Source organism: Zingiber officinale, chromosome 11A (genome assembly GCF_018446385.1).
Source record: "Zingiber officinale cultivar Zhangliang chromosome 11A, Zo_v1.1, whole genome shotgun sequence".
In the NCBI taxonomy this organism is placed as follows: Eukaryota; Viridiplantae; Streptophyta; class Magnoliopsida; order Zingiberales; family Zingiberaceae; genus Zingiber; species Zingiber officinale.
Genome location: NC_056006.1, coordinates 3785870 through 3798975, shown reverse-complemented (window position 1 = coordinate 3798975; position 13106 = coordinate 3785870). Strand labels below are relative to the sequence as shown.

Below are 13106 nucleotides of genomic sequence, written 5' to 3'. Positions count from 1 at the left end.
TTTCAAATCTCGAAGAAAAGATAAACAATCGAAATTCGCTAACATACACTCTTAATGCATTCCCTAGAAATATGAAATGGGCATCATTAGTAGATGTCTACTATATCTCTAAGGATTTAGAATCTGTTACCTTAGAAGAGTTATTTTCAACTTTTGAAGTCTATAAAATGAGATGTGCACGTACGAAGAAGGAGCCAAAGCACAACATTACCTTTAAGGCAAGAATGGACGAACAAGATTCAGAATCCTCTCTCGACAATGAAGAAATGGTAATGATGGTAAGATGGTTTAAAAAATTATTTAAATCTAGAAAAACTAACCATCTGCAGGGTCGAAAGAAAAGAAAAATCAAATGTTACCACTACAATGAAGAAGGGTATGTTAAAGATAACTACCCTAAATTGAAGAACAAGGGCAAGGGCAAGAACCAGAAGCTCGTCCCAATGAACAAGTACAAAAACCTGACAGTGATGTGGGATGAAACGTCGTCTGAATCTGAGATTGAAGCTTTCTCCATACTTGCGTTAATGGCAAGTCATCAAGAAGATGAACACGAAGCAAGTTCGTCCGAAATGAGCATCGAGAGCATCAATGAAGGAGGATCTACATCGGAAGAAAGCAACAGTTCAGGGGGAGCTACGGATAACGGGATCGACAAGATAAGTCAGATACGATCTCTACCTCGAGATAAATTATTCAAGTTTGTTAAATTATTGTCAAATTATTGCTTTAAGCTAGAAAAAGAAAATCAAGAGTTAAAATTAATTCTAGTCAAATCTTGTCCATTAGAAGAATTTGAAAAAAAAATTGAAAAATGATAATTTGCAAAAAGAAATAAAGAACTTGAAAAATCATACATTGTGGCAAAAGGCGAAACGCTCGCCCCCAGGGCCCCCGCCGTACCCGACCCAAGGCCATCACGGGGGAGGTAAATCGCAGCATCCGAGCGGGCATGTGGCGGACAGGGTGTAATACGAGGATAGGGGATTTATTCCCCAGCTGCCTCGAGGATCGACCCTGCCGCCTCATTGTGGCAAGTTCCACCACATACCAACTCGGATGACCCACGGGATCACTTGAAAAATCATACATGCTCATATAATACAAGTATTAGAAAATTTAATTGTCTAAATTGGTACCTTAATTATCACAGGGAACAGATCAAGAAAATTTCAAAAAAAATATGTTCGTAAAAGATTCTTAATTAATCCAGTTGGAATGAACCTATATTGGGTTCCTAAATCTTATTTAAATTAATTGGACTTAGGGCTTTTAGAAGAAAATTAAATGTTTAATTTCCTTAAAAAGCTTTGTCTTAAAAGTGGTTGTTGCTCCAATAATCAAGAAGACCTAGTGTCTCACCACAGCTTGGAAGCCAATTAATAAAATAAAATATTTAATTGACTAATTGATAAAGTATTTTATTGTAATTAAATAATACTTTAAATAATTAGTTAAATATTTTTTTCAGTGGTTTTAATTTAGATTTTTTTAAAAAAAAAAACTTAAAGCTTTTTTTATCTATATAAAAGTCTCAATTTTTTTAACATTTGAATTTAGTTATTCAAAATTTTCAATTATTTCGAATGAGTTATCCCTACGAACTACAAAAACCTTTTTGAGTTAGGTTAATTCCCTACACTTAAGGTGTTTCATCCAGAAGAATTGAGTAATTTAAGAAACTTTGTGATTGAGGAAGATGCATCTTTAGGTCACAAAGTAATAAATTTATCGTTATGTCAAGGTATCAAGAGTTTCTCACCAATCTCCAAAGTTGCACTTTATATGACATGTCTGAGCCGGTGGCAAAGTTCAAAGGAACTAGAAGCAATCAAGAATACCGATGAAGGATTAGACATATCCCAAAAGTTATACACTATAAGAGGATCAATGGCAAGCTTGAACATGAAACTTTTTTTTAGCTTGTTTATGTATAAGAGGATTGATGAGAAAAATACTTATATAGTCATAGAACTAACTATATATATGTATATTTATTGATAATGCAATTGTTCATTTCTGATTACACACAATATAAAAAATAAATAAAATTTGAGATTGTTTATTTTGCGCTCTTATTTATTGTATTCCATATAAATAATTACTTCTAAATAAAATAATTAAGATCTAATTAAATTTCTAAATATATATATTTTTTGATTTATTTGTTTAGATAAATATAACAACAAGAATCATAGGTTAAATTTGTTTTTTAATTATTACATTTTTGTATTTATTCTCGTATTCAAAGTTATTTTTGTAAAATTGACAAAAAAAAATTAAGGAATCAATATTTTTTTCCTAAATGTAATATTTCATAAAAAAAAAATTAATGCAACAGAGTCATAAAATAATTTAATACTGTATTCATGATATATTATAGCATTTTAATATGCACATTATTTAATTATAGTAATTTTTTTTTTTTTTGCAGTAGTCTATATTAATCATTTTTATCGATCCAAAATTATTTTGGTTATTATGTTAATTTTAAAAATCAAAGGAGAAAATTAATTAATTAATATTATAAAAAAAAATGAGTACATGTTGGATAGTTGAGAAAGGTTAAAGGATGAAGATTAGTTTTGTTCCTAGCTGGTTCTTGTTTTGAAAAATAGTTAAGCAACAAAAATATGTAAAGAAATAATAAGAACAAAGAATACAAACTAAGTTGATCCCTGATTTTGAGCTGATTGTGTGAGATTATCTACCTATTGTGTTGAAGTGAGAATATTAGCAATTTGATCCTTAGTAGAGAGATAATGAATAATAAGAGTTTTCTGGGTAATCCGTTCTCGAACAAAATGAAAGTCAATCTACATTGTGAAAGAATTGCTAGCCATGAAGATGGAAGACATTATCAATGGGAGAACAAATAGCTAGCCGTGAAGAAGGAAGACATTATCTATGAATACCTTTATCCATCAGACCTTTGTTCCAATCTTGCTAAGTTTGGTGTGGTATTGATTCTTAGTTAGAAGAGATGGAGAAAGATCTTTCTCATCGATGAATACCTTCTTTATCTAGCCAGAAGGCAATGTGAAAGAATTGTCTCTTGGCAGGCACCATCAGACCTTTGTTCCAATCTTGCCAAGGTTGGTGTCGTATTGATTCTTGGTAAGAAGAGAAGGAAGAGAGATCTTTCTCATCTTTCCGTAAGATTGATGCCAAATGCGCAACTGCATCCTGCTATACCTATAAAAAGAAGACGAGGATAACACAAAATGCAACGATCACAACAGCTTCTGGAGTTAAGATTCGTAAAGGCAGATATATAGCTCTAGATATGGAGGCATTCTGAAGAGAGAACAATAAAGGTTGTCCAAAAGAGCTTGAGAATTATGCTCGTAGGATTTTGGACAAGTGTCAAGGCTCACCATTAGCTATTGTAGCAATTGGCAGTTTATTATCATTCAAGGAAAATAGTGAAATTGAATGGAAGAAAGTTCATGAACGCCTACATTGGGAGTTTGAAAACAACTCTTCGCTTGATGAAGTGAAGAGTAGTATTCTCAACCTTAGCTTTGATGATTTACCTTACTATCTAAAGCATTGTTTTGTATATTGTAGCATCTTCCCTGAAGATTATGAAATAAGAAGGAAGAAAATAATCCGATTGTGGGTAGCTGAAGGATTCGTGGAGGCAAGGAGCAGTAACCGATCAATGGAAGAGGAGGCTGAAGACTATCTTGCTGAACTTGTGGATCGGTCCATGCTTCAGGTGCTGCATAGAAATTTTTTTGGTAGGCCGAAAGCTTTCAGAATGCATGATGTTGTAAGAGAGGTAACACTAGCAATATCTGTTGGGTTCGGAGCGCAGCGGAAGACTTATAATGAATCATGGATCTTTCGTGGTACATATAGTTTTACACAAAAAATAATATAAAACATACCTCGAGTCCTCGATAGGTGTGAATGATATCACAGACAGATAAACAGATAAGAGCCACACGTGTGACTCCTCTAGCGGTATCCACGCGCACTAGATCACGAACTTGATACGATCCGTTAGGTGCTAACCACTTGGATCGACAAAGTCTTGGAAGTACTACCGATCTCTTCCGGTGGAAGACGAAGTTGACGAAGGAGAAATGGAGAGAATGAAATCCTTTTTTTGAATCTTTCCGAGGATGGCTATTTATAGCTTCCAAGGAATACGAAGAGTTAAGCCTTCAATTAATTTATCATTTATGATCTTCATTAATAAGGAAGATGAAGAGTTATAGGCTTCATAAATTCTTCATTTATGACCTTCATTATGATAACTCTTCAAATTCTTCATTAATTATCATTATGATGACTCTTCGAATTCTCCATTAATCATCATGATTATGGCTATTCGAATTCTCTCTTCTTTGTATCAAATAAATCTATATTTGATCTTGATCTCGATTAGCTTCCGATACTCTTGTTCATGTCTACGTGCTATGCGTGTGACCCTCTAGGTTTTATACACGAAGGCAGTGTAAATCCATACACAGACTAAGGTAACCATCTAGCAACAATTTTTAGCCACCCAACGTGATAAAATTAATATCAGTCATAAACTGTAAACCACTATGAACCGATTACTGTGTAATTCAATCTCTTCATCTAAGCCTACATCCCAATTAATTTGATACATTATGCATCATTACCAAATTAATTGTTTTACTTGATTTCCAAGATATAATAGACTCCTCTTGAATGATAAATCATTCCTCCCATGGCCATGAATTTTGAGTCACTAATATCTGTTAGGACCAAAAGTAGCTAGAGGGGGGGTGAATAGCTCGTCGCTCGCTCGTTGCTCGGCGTTGCTTGTTTCTTCAAAGATGCGCAGCGGAAAATACAGAAACAAATCACACAACGCTAACAAGGTTGGTTTACTTGGTATCCACCTCACAAGAGGTGACTAGTCCAAGGATCCACACCTACACACACACCCTCCACTAATAAAACTCTCCTTTATGGTAACTACCAAGGGCGGAGAAGCCCTACAAGACTCAATACAAGAAGAAAGGGAAAGGTAATGAAATACAAGCTTACAATGAGAGCAAAAACCCTAACCCTAGTTTCTTCTTCTTGCTTTGATCCGCCTCTTGACTTGAAAGAACTTCCAAGAGCCTTCAAGAACTGGCGATCTCGAGCTTGAGAAGAGCTGTGGAGAAGCTGGTGAAGATCTGAAATGAATCGGTGAAGAGATGCCGAAGGAAATGAACGCCTGCGGCTTAAATCGACGCTAACGGTCGAATCCCGATCGATTGGAATGCTCCCAATCGATCGGGGAGGCTTTGGATCGATCCACGGATCGATCCAGAGCGCCTCTGTGCTCTAGAAAAGCGTCTGGATCGATCCACGGATCGATCCAGCGCTTATTGCGCGAAGCAACAGCGTCCCAATCGATCCACTGATCAATTGGGACCTCTGGATCGATCCACTGATCGATCCAGAGGGGTTCTGTTCGCGGGGACTCACCGGATCGATCGGCCGATCGATCCAGATCTTCTGGATCGATCCAGATCTTCTGGATCGATCCACGGATCAATCCAAACCTGCTGGATCAATCCACGGATCAATCCAAACCTGCTGGATCAAACGGCTAATCAATCCAGATCTTGGTTTTTGCCCAAAACCAAGTCCAAAGCCCCCTAAACCAACATCTAGTCAACCATGACTTGTTGGTACATAAGACCTAGCATCCGGTCACCCTTGACCAGCTAGGACTCTCTCACCAAGTGTCTGGTCAATCCCTTTGACCCACTTGGACTTTTCTCTTCTTGCCAAGTATCCGGTCAGTCCCTCTGACCTACTTGGACTTTTCTTTCTCGTGCCAAGTATCCGGTCAATCCCTTTGACCTACTTGGACCCTCACCAGATGTCTGGTCAACCTTGACCCATCTGGATTTCTCTTGCCTGGCTTCACTCACCAGGACTTTCCCAATTGCCTAGCTTCACTCACTAGGTCTTTCACCTGGCTTCACTCACCAGGATTTTCCTCCTGCCTAGCTTCACTCACTAGGACTTCCCAATTGCCTAGCTTCACTCACTAGGTCTTTCACCTAGCTTCACTCACCAGGATTTTCCTCCTGCCTAGCTTCCCAGTCAAGTATCCGGTCATCCTTGACCTACTTGACTCTTCTTCAATCAACCTTGTATTGTCAAACATCGAAACCCAAACCAAGACTCAAGCTTGGTCAACCAGGTCAACCTTGACCTGAGGGATGTTGCACCAACAATCTCCCCCTTTTTGATGTTTGACAATACCCACACTATCACTTACAATACCACATGTAAGTTAGGCTAATCCCATAGCCTAAACCTTCTTCATGCCACTAGGTAATGAATACATAAGTTAAGCCCTTCATTCTCCCCCTAAGAGGGCAAACTCCCTCTAGGTGATAAAAGTCTAACTTACTCCCTTTCATTCTCCCCCTATTGGCACACATCAAACCATGCCCCATTTTTGGGCACACATCAACAAATTCACTTGTTGAAAACTCTCCCCCTGAAGAGTTGCTCATCGTTGTTCACAACTTCACTCGTTGTGATCAACACGATAATGAAGGTCTCATACCCTTCATTATCCTTAACCCTACATTCTCCCCCAATGTAGGCAAATGTCCATCCTTGAGCATTATCCACTTGAAGCCACTTGAACAATGAGGATATCCACTCCCCATTAAAGTTCAAACGCTCATCCTTGAGCATGTTCTTAACGGAAGGTTAACCACCTTCCAAGGTTCATGAAAAAAATAATTTTCATGTCTTTAAAGAGTCCCTCCCCCTAAAGACATGGTGGTAACTTCTGTCATTGCACCAACAATGACTTGGAATCCCTAAAACTTTAGGAAACCCAATTTTAGAAGTTTTGAGGTTCAAATATTCAAAATTTGAAACAAACCTCAACCTAAACTTCAACTTAGCCTTCCTTAACCAATCCATCGTTGTTTTTCACACGAAAACACCCTTTTTATGTATACAAATGTATTTTGAGGGGTTAGGAATGGTTACCTAGACTAAAATAGGTTCAATATGCTGAAAATAAGCTTTCCCAGTCAAAATCAGCATCTTCGATCGATTGGAGTTGGGTTCCAATCGATTGAACCTTTCTGAATCGATCCACTGATCGATTCAGTATGCTTGGATCGATCGGCTGATCGATCCAGCGAGCTTCTGCTCGCGAGAAATGCCTTCTCAATCGATCGGCTGATCGATTGAGGCACTCCAATCGATCCACTGATCGATTGAAGGCCTGAAATTGCTGAAATTCAATTTTAGCCAATTTCAGAAACCCCTAGAAAATTCTACAAAATTCCAAAAATCATAAAAATTTCGTGTAGACATTATTTAGGGTATACCTTATCAAGGAAAAATAGTTTTCTATGAAAATACATCATATTTTCAAAGATTGACACAAACTTGAAAACTTGCTAAAACTTTAGTGTTTTCTTCAAGTTTGTGTCTAACTATTCAATGGTGATTACTATCAAAAGATAGCCTTCACCAAGGTTTTCCAAAAGCATTTTAAAATAATTTTCAAAACCAATATCCCATCACATTCCATGGGCTTAATGCACATGACTTGTACATTAGCTTTCCCAATGATGGGAAAACACATAACTATGTGTTTTGATGAACTTAAAACTCAAGGAAATGCACTAACTCAGCATGTTGAGTTTTGTTCATCTTCCTAACATCTCACTTGTATCTAATGTGCACTAAAACACATACAAGTCACCTTATAGTCCTTGTGAGATGTGAGATTTTGGTTTTGCCCTATTCTAGGAATCATGCATATCTATCTAGGCATTTTAGAGATATTAGACATCCACCTAGGATGTCACTTGTTAATAAGTGTTGTTAAATGTCATTTGTCCTTAATTACAAGGAATTAAACTTACTGCATGATTATGTTATGGCATACATCAAAAGGAAATAATTTTCAAAAGAAAATATCCTATAACTACATGATGTATGAATGTCATGACATGGTATTTTTGGATTTTTCATAATAAAACATGAAAAAAAAAATAAACCATGAAGCCATGGCATATAATGGGCAAACAATCATGGCAAGGTTTAGCATAAATAAAATATACCTAAATTACCTTTCTAAGTATCCTTACCCACTTAGCTAACCCAAAATATACCACTTGTTTTAACTTAAAACGTTAAACCTAGATTGCCCTAAATGCTTCAAAGAAATGCCAAAACTTAAATTGACATTTCTATTTCTCTTGATTTGTTTATGCCACTTAAAACTTAAGTGTTGGTGCAACCTTAGGTCAAGGTTGACCTGGTTGACCCGACTCGAGGTGACTTGACTCGAGTTGTATTTTGATGTTTGACTTAGGAAGATTGTCGGTGCAACCTTAGGTCAAGGTTGACCTAGTTGAGTTGCATGTTGATGTTTGACACTCGTGAGAGAGTTCTATTCTTGATATGGGACAAGAATAGATGTTTGGGAGGTTATTGGTGCAACCGTAGGTCAAGGTTGACCTGGTTGACCTGATTCGGGAAAAGTCCAAGCAGGGAGCTTGGCACTGGAAAAGTCCAAGTATGGAGACTTAGCACTGGAAAAGTCCAAGCAGGGAGCTTGGCACGCGAAAAGTCCAAGTATGGAGACTTGGCACTGGAAAAGTCCAAGCAGGAGCTTGGCACGCGGAAAGTCCAAGTATGGAGGCTTGGCACGGGGAAAGTCCAAACAGGGAGTTTGGCACGGGGAAAAGTCCTGGTGAGTGAAGCCAGGCAGTCAGGAAATCCTGGTGAGTGAAGCCAGGTGAAAACCCTAGTGAGTGAAGCTAGGTGAAAGTCCTGGTGAGTGAAGCCGGGCAAGGGAAAATCCAGATGGATCAAGGGTGATCGGACATCTGGTGATGAGAAGTCCAAGTAGGTCAAGGGAGTGACCGGATTGTACCAACAGGTCAAGATTGACCGGATGTTGGTTTGGACTTGGTTTGGGTAAAAACCAAGCTCTGGATCGATCAGTGGATCGATCCAGCGATACGCTGGCTATCTGATCGATCTGGTGACCGATCAGATAACGATCAGTGGCTTACTGAGGCTTTTCTGATTGGTCTGGAGACCGATCAGAGACGAGCCAACTCTCACAGAGAGTTGGCTGATCGGTCTGGGGACCGATCAGCCTAGAGCCTGATCGGTCCACAGACCGATCAGAGCACGATCAGTGGCTCTGTGAAGATATGGCTGATCGGTCTGGGGACCGATCAGACTAGAGCCTGATCGGTCCCATGACCGATCAGAGAGGCTCTGGACCGATCAGGGTGGAGCCTGATCGGTCCAGGTCCTAGCCGTTGCGACACAACGGCTAGTTCCTGTGTCTTCTTCTTCGCAGGTTATAAAAGGAGATCGAGCCTCTGCTTCTAGTGCTTCTTCTTCCACACTGCTGCGATTAGAGCTTTGCTGAGCTCTCATTGTGCTGAAGCTCTGCGTGAGTTTCCTGCTGGTTTTCTAGCTGAGTTTGGATCCTAGAAGCTGCTGTTTCATCTGGGTTCCAATCGACAACAAGAGGCAAGCAAGTGTTTTTACATTCCTGTTGTTCTTGTGTTCTTGTTCTTCTTGTACTTCTTATTGCTGTTGCAAAGATTGTGGTGAGGTTTCTCCACCCCGAAGGAGTTTATATTAGCCGGTTCTCCGGGGTCTCATCCACCGACGGATTGATAGGGCTCGTCCACCTTACGGACACGCCGAGGAGTAGGAGTATCATCTCCGAACCTCGTTACATCCTTGTGTTAAGGTTTGGTTTTCTTTTCCTTCGTTTCTACGTGTTATTTTCTGCTGCGCTAACCCTAGTTTGTAGAAACGCGATGATTTGGGGTCGGCTATTCACACCCCCCCCCCCCTCTCTAGCCGTACGAAGAGATCCCAACAAGTGGTATCAGAGCCCGGACTGCCAGAAGGTTTAACCGCCGACTGTGCACAAGAGCTATGGTCTGATTGAACCATGTGAGTACAATATTGACCTCGAACAAAGAAAGTGGGGGCTCCTATGTTCGGATTAAGAGGACCAGACACCAGGCAGGAAGTCCTAATTGCGGCTAGACAAGGAAGTCCTAGTAGGTCGGGTGGACCGAGGGGCAAGAAGTCCTAGTTGCGGCTAGACAAGGAAGTCCTAGTAGGTCGGGTGGACCGAGGGGCAGGAAGTCCTAGTTGCGACTAGGCAAGGAAGTCCTAGTAGGTCGGGTAGACCGAGGGGCAGGAAGTCCTAGTAGGTCGGGTAGACCGAGGGGCAGGAAGACTTGGTGGGTCGAGGATCGGACGTGGGAAGCCCATGGTCCTTTGTTTGAGGGGGGGATTGTTGGGTTTGCAAGGTTGCAAACATAGTCCCATATTGAAAACACATGGAAAAGATCATGGGTTTATAAGAGAAAGATATCTCCATTGGCATGAGGCCTTTTGGGTAGAGCCCAAGAGCAAAACCATGAGGGCTTAGGCCCAAAGTGGACAATATCATGCTATTGTGGAGATATCTAAATTCTTTTCGATCCTACAATTGGTATCAGAGCGAGGTCGCTCTTCGTTGGATCAACACCCGGGGGAGCACGAGCTAGAGATGGATCAACTCGGAGAAGACATCACAATTCCACCCTTCTACGATCGCGACGACTTCGCGTATTGGAAGGTAAGGATGAAATATTTCCTTATGACTAACATTGAAAATTGGAGTTGTGTACAATTAGGTTTCAAGCCTCCAATGGACAAGAAAGGAGAAACCCTAGAGAAGAAGGAGTGGACCAAGGAACAAGTCCACCAATCCCTAGTCAACGATGAGGTATTGAAAATTTTTGAATTTTCTTTACCTAATGATGTTCTATGTAAGATAGGTGGATACAACAATGCCAAGGAGTTGTAGAATAACTTGGCTAAGTTCCATGAGGGGAACTCCACTTCAAGCCATGAAAAGGAGTCAAGTGAGCCAAGGAGCTCACATCATGGAGGAGAGGAATTAGAAGTTGAGGGTTACTCAACATCGAAAGAAGAAGAGGAGGAGTGTTCCTCTTCAAGTTCGGAGCAAGGAGAAGAAGCTTCTACCTCCGGAAGGGATGAAGGAGAGAGCGTTCATCCATCCTTAACTCTAGGTAACTCAAGCCATTTAGTTTCTAGCAAATTACACATAATGTGCTTTGAGTGTAGGGAGTATGGACATTACAAGAGTAAGTGTCCAAAGAGGGTTAGGAAGACTCCACCGGCGCCAAAGATCAAGGAAGCCGGAGTCCCGATACGCAAGAGCAAGGAGCACGTGGTGTGTTTCCAATGCAAGCGAAGGGGACATTATCGGAGCCAATGTCCGAGGGGGAGGCAACCTCACAAGGACAAGAAGACGAGCACATGTATAGGGGGAGCTAGGGCAAACCCTAAGGTAATCTCTAAGGCACACTCTTGCAATTCTAGTAGGATGCATGCTAGTAGCCTTATTGCTATTGTCAAGAATGATAATCATGTTAATTATAGAAATCGATACACATGCTTAGGTGCCAAACATGTGAGCCTAGATAAGGATAACACTAGGAAAGTCAACCCTAGAATTAACCCATCTAAGGCTAAGGAAAATCTAGGTAGAAATCCCAAATCATCTAGACATATGCCTAGGAATACCTCAAAGAAAAATGATAAATTAAAGTTTGAGGTATTAGAGAAAGAAAATCAAGTCTTGAGGTCAAGACTTGACTCTCTAGAAAAGGCTCTTAAGGATTTGACTCTAGGGTTTAAGGGTCAAAAACCAATGTCCAAGGACAAGAAAGGTTTGGGTCACAAACCTAAGTCCCAAGTGGTCAAGCCCACTTATCTTAATGTTCCATTCGATTATGGAACAAAATCTAGGGCTAGGAAGACCATCACCAAGGTCACAAGGGGAGTCACCCCTAGAGTTGATCTTGATGAGTCCCAAATGACCAAGGCTTCAAAGCCTAGGAGGGTCATTAGAAGGGTTGCTAGGGAAGTCATCCCTAGTGAATACTTAGTGAACCCAATGAGCTCCAATAGGTATTGGGTTCCTAGGAGCGTGATTTCATCACGCTAGATGAGTTAGGGTGTGCCAACCTTACTTGAATAAGTAGTTAACCTAATCATGGCAAAAGGTGGCACTTTAGGAATTTTCAAGGTGCAATCAAGCCTTGAAAATGAAATTAAGAATTATTCCTAAGGTGATTAGGATGTGCCAACCACATTTGAGGAATTTTCTAGAGTCGATCTAGTTGGCACATAGTGATCTAAAAATCTTTAGTATATGATTTTAGGTCTATCACACTTAGAAATATAGAATTTATGGCAAAATGATCGAAATTATCAAAAATGGCAACTAAGGCTAGAATTAGGTATTTTCTATACCTTTACATGTTATTTGCCATATATTGTTTGTCATATGCCATGTCATGACATCATATTTATTTTATGATCATTTAAAATGTCATGATAATGCTTAGGCTAATTTTTATGTCATGTTTATTTAAGTTTTCAAACTTTATGCCATGACATCATGACATTGGCACATGTTTTTACTTATGATATCATTATATGCCATGTCATCATCTCTTGCATTATAATCAATGAAATTGATTTAAGGACAAACATATAATTTGATATTGAGATCAAATTGGTGTTTAGAAAATGCATGAGAACTTAGTCTAAGTTGACCTTAACCCATATCTCACATCAAATTGACTTGAATATGGTTTGATACACCTTAGATGTGTGTGAGATATTAGGATCATGAGTTAGGATCAAGGTGCATTGTCCTTGTACCTAGATGACCCTAATTCAAGAAATTAAGGATCATAGGGAAAGCTTGTGTACAAGTCATGTACATCTAGCCCTAAGATTATGGTCCTAAATTCAAATGGTTTTAAAAGCATTTTAAAATTGATTTGAAAAACCTTGATGAAGCTTTCCTAGTGATAGCATTCATCATTGAACATTGTGATACAAAGTCGAGTTGAACTTGAACTATTTCAAAGTTTTTGAACTTTGTATCAAGATTGAAAAATGGAAGTTATTTTCATAGAAAACTATTTTTCCATGATAGTATATGTTATGAGGAATGTATCCTCAAAATTTCACAATTTTTCGAATTTTCTGGAATTTTCTAGGAGTTTCTGAATTTCGGG

At 39.4% G+C, this 13106-nt stretch overlaps 1 long non-coding RNA gene across 1 annotated transcript; it reads left to right on the top strand.

Annotated features, from left to right (window-relative positions):
• The first annotated feature begins 3232 nt into the window (after positions 1–3232).
• On the top strand, positions 3233–3888 carry LOC122032638. Its single transcript, XR_006126174.1, has 2 exons — positions 3233–3503; positions 3571–3888. It is a non-coding gene; the product is annotated as an uncharacterized LOC122032638 (long non-coding RNA).
• The last annotated feature ends 9218 nt before the right edge of the window (positions 3889–13106 follow it).